We start from the raw sequence: 4,522 nt of genomic DNA, 5'->3' as shown, positions 1-4,522 counted from the left end.
GATCACACTGTTTAGAATGGATTACTGTTAATTCTTTTGGTTATATATATAAATATATATAGATGTCATATTTATGTGAAAAAGAAGTGTCATATTGTGTGCATATGGTTTGCTATCATGCTTTCCTTCCACTGACAATCTGGTCCTTTTTTTTTTTTTTTTTGGTGCTAGATTAAGTTGCCAAGAATTTGGGGTACATTTCCAGACCTAAAGGGAACAAGATAAGGCCTTAAAGATAGCTAATTGTTTTTTATCTAGACCTGAAAACCTATGGGATTCAGTCTCCCCTAGACTTAAAGGTCAACTTGGAGATAAATTATTCTATCGGCTAATCATTCAATTAAAATAGATAGTACATATATTTTAAAAATTTAAAGTTTGGTGTTTTCTCTTTATATGCAACCTTATGCCTAGTCAACATTAGATATTTGATATTTTTATCCAGGGCTAAGCATCTTCATGAAAAATTTTAAGTACTTTTATTGTAGGTATATCTATATAACAAAATTTGCTCTTTGCTCTTGCATTTTTTAAGGGTACAATCTGTGGCTTTAAGCATATTTACACTGTTGTACAAACATCACCACTATCTATCTCCAGAACTTTTCCATCTTCCTTCAAACTCTGTACCCAGAACAAAACCAACTCCCCCTGCTCCCTCTCCACAGCCCTGGTAACCACCAGCGTACTTTTTGTCTCATGATTTGACTACTCTAGGTACTCAAGTTATAAGAGAAATCATATGTTAGTTCTTATGTGACTAGCATATTCCATTTAGCATATTTTCAAGGTTCATTTCGTGTTTTGGTGTATGCCAGAATTTCCTTTTCAAAGGCTGAATAATATTTCACAATATGCATATGCCACATTTTGTTTTATCAGTTCATATGTTGAATATAAAAATTAAGTTTATCAATTACTCACGTGTTCGAACTTTTTCTTCTTTTGACACGTGTGGCAGATCTGGCAGGGTGATTGTTTTGGGGACCCCTTCCATATGTAGAGTTACTGAACAGCAGTACCCAGACAGGGACTACATTTCCCTGTCCCCATAACATCCTGGCGGGCCCCATGACTTACTTATTGCTAACCATGTGGGAGAACATGGGGCTCGTCATTTCTGACCTGAGGAGCGTGGTCTTCTAACTACCTGCTGGTAGGCTGACACTGGGCAACTTTGAAACCACGATGGCCAAGCCACAAGGTAGAAGTAGCCTGGGTCCCCGAGTCACCCCTTTAAGGGGGGGGTCTCCCTATTAGGAATTATACTGGGTTTTGCATGAGTGAGAAGTTTACATTTAAACCACTGAGACTTAGGGGCTGTTTGTCAACCCCATCTGACATGGATTCTAAGACCCATCTATTTCAAGTTTCTCCTCCCTTTCCAGCTCCTCTTTCCCATTCTCCATTGCTGATTCTTTCCTCTGCCTTCACCCCTGCTTTTCAGCCGCTGGGTCATATGCACTCTACTTCTTGAATGGTGCCTCTAGCAATCCTGTCCTTCCCAAACACTCTGCTGTGATTTAGTTTAAGCGAAGACAGACAGAGGGGTAGGTTAAGCCAGCTGAGAGCCTAGAATGCTTTTCGATGGACAGTGCTGAAAGTCCATTGGAAATCTTTTTACCAATAATCCTTTCAGGAGAATTCTGCATTCGTTGAAAGGAGTACGTTGAAAAGCCTTTGGAGGGAGGACTGAGACCTTCAGAGCAAAAGGTCACTTAAACTGCCTTAGGAAGCAGGAGGGTTCTGGATAATGCAGGGCTTTTCGTTTGCTGAGCGGTGCTTAACACCGAACCCCTTCTCTAAGCAAATGTTGAGCAAATATGAGAAAATATCAGTTTGTAGGAGAGACAAATAATTATCCTACTCAGATTTCCCACATGTCTCAGTCTGGCTCTGAGTTCAGGCCACCAACTTTTCTTGCTATTTCTGGTCTATTACATTTAATTCCAAATGTCCCTTCTGCTGTTTATCCTCCTCACGGCTGCTGGAGTGATCTTTCTGAAGCACGACTCTGGTCATGTTATCTCTGCTGGAAAACTCTGAGGCTGCTCATTGCCTACGGTTGATGTTCCTCGAGTGGATCTGGCCCCCTGGCCGGTGAGAAGAGAGGAGGAGAGAAGAATCACTTAGCTGGTGCAGGCGATGATGTCACCTTTCCAAATCATGAGTTCCTGGCAGAGGATGAGGCTGTCGTGGAAGACGTGAATTGTGCATGCCTAGCTCTTTGTCCTCTGCGTCTTTTTTGCTTAGGCTGTCCCTTCTTCCAGAATTCCAGAGGAATATGCACTCATCGTGCTAGTCTCAGCTCAAGGGTTATCCTTTCTATGCAATCTTTCCTGACAAGCCCCTCACCCCCCCACTATCTGTTTCTTTCTGTCTTCTCTCCCTCTCCAAATCCAGGCAGTGGTGGAGAGGTAGAACAGGTTTTCCAGGATTTAAACAGGGTCTTACGACAGCGTGAGAACAGTTACTGTAGCAGCGGCATTTTAGAGGAAGCCATATGCTCTGGTTACACTTAGGGCGTTTCGCAGCTGCACGCTGCTGCTCCCTGCCTTACACACGGACACTGTTGGTAATTGCTCCCTCCTGGCCCCCGAAACTGTGGGGTGTGGAGGACGGGGAACAGGCCTGTCCAATGGGCCAAACACAAGAGTTTAAATGTCTCCTCTGGGCAGAGGAATGCCCATTTATCTTTTAGTCTTCCTGACTCCCCTTCTTTGTTTGGGTGCCATCAATCATCCTTTGGTTAGGAAACACGAATTAAATGTCTTACAGTGAGTTTACCTTGCAATGAAGCAAAGCAGAGGAAGATCATTCTTGTACAGGAAATGTCTTTGCCATTAAAAAGGTGACCCAAGGACTTATTTATCCTGAAAGTGGTTGGTTTGAAGCCAAAACGGTTACTTAAAAAATAGTATGGGCCAGCCCTCAGCACCTGCTGCCATTGGTAATGTTTAATTAACAGTGTCAGGCCGGCAGGCCTGGATCAAACAGCTCTCGGGGATTGAAGGGGAATGCAACTGCCAACTGATAGGTCCCCCAATAATGGGTCCGAGATTAAAGGAGCGAGACTGATATAAAGCGAAGGTCAAGCAAAGCTTTGCTTCGCGCCAAGCATCAAGAATCAAGCCGAACATTCGGGGCCGCACCTCTTACAAGAGAGGGCGACCTTTCTCTGTTTCACAGACTAGCTTTTAAGGGCAAAGGCCATGTGGTCGGGCCTGGCCACGCACAGGTGACCAATGAGATTGTAACACACACAGGAAACTCCATAGTCATGTTAGGTCACACATAAGTGACCAATTGAATTACAATTTACCTTACAGTAGACATTTGATCTAGCCTATCACCTTCCTTAGAATTGGCGCCCAAAAGGCTCTCAAAGGGTGGGGCCCATACTCCTTGGTAGCTAGGGAGACAGTATGCAACCCCCCACTGATCAGATGTCTCCACCTGGCCTGACTCCCACTTGTATCTGGGCTTTGTTACCTGGGGCTGGTTTCTGGGACTTGTTTTTAAGTAAGTCCCCTGGGGAAAGGGGGGCTTGGACAGTTTAAGGGTTAAACAACAAGGTTTTTGTTTAACGGGTGGATGGAAGCGCTCTGGCTAAATAGGTCCTTAAAACACCAACATAATTTTGAGTTGCCTGAGTTTAATTCTGATAAATAGTCCTTATAGAACCATCACTTTATGGAGGATTTCTCACAAAAGAAGATAGATATCATAATGCCTGTGCATGGTCCTTGCTCACTGTGGGTTTCACCACTAGCTTTGGCCCGCCAGCCACACTCCTTTGTTATTACACAAACAATTGTGCTCTGGAGTTTTTTCACTCTCCACATCATCTGCCCTAAGCCTCCAGCAATTCGTCACTTCTGATTCCGGTTTTTCCAACCCTGGCACTGGGTCCCATGGTGGTTTCCACTGGTGAGCTTGATCTAGTAAACCACGACTCCCTGTGTTTGCTGGTCTATCCTTCCAATCTTGGGGGCCAGTGTTTGCCCTTATGTGCTCCCCTCTTTTATGGGTCCAAGAAGAGTTTTGATTTTTTTTTTTTTTCTTTTTAGTCTGTTCAGCTTTTAACTTGTCGTTGTGGTAGAGTGGCAGTTTTCAAGCTCCTTATATGCAGAACTAGAAACTGGAACTCCCCCCAAATGGTTCTTTATTTCTACAGAGAAGTCGTCAGGATCTCACAAAATAAATTCTTTTATCGGCAAAATTTCTTTCACCTCTTTTTCTTCCAGAGGCAGAGTCATTCAGTCACCACTTGCTGAAATTTTTACCAAAGGAATGGGAAATACATCAGGGTATCCGGACTCTCTCCTCCCCCAACTCATAGCCTTGAAAAACAGCATGAATGGGTCACAACACCCTTTTCCTCTGAGCCTTGGAATCCTCAGCACAGAGGTCCCAGTAACTACCAGCAGACTCTAGTTAACACACGAGTTAAAACCTTCATGCTACCTACCCATATTCCCCTCTATGAGTGACACTGAGTACACAAGGGAGGACAGCACAC

Source organism: Mustela erminea, chromosome 10, assembly GCF_009829155.1.
Source record: "Mustela erminea isolate mMusErm1 chromosome 10, mMusErm1.Pri, whole genome shotgun sequence".
NCBI lineage: Eukaryota > Metazoa > Chordata > Mammalia > Carnivora > Mustelidae > Mustela > Mustela erminea.
Note: the sequence above shows the minus strand (reverse complement) of the source record.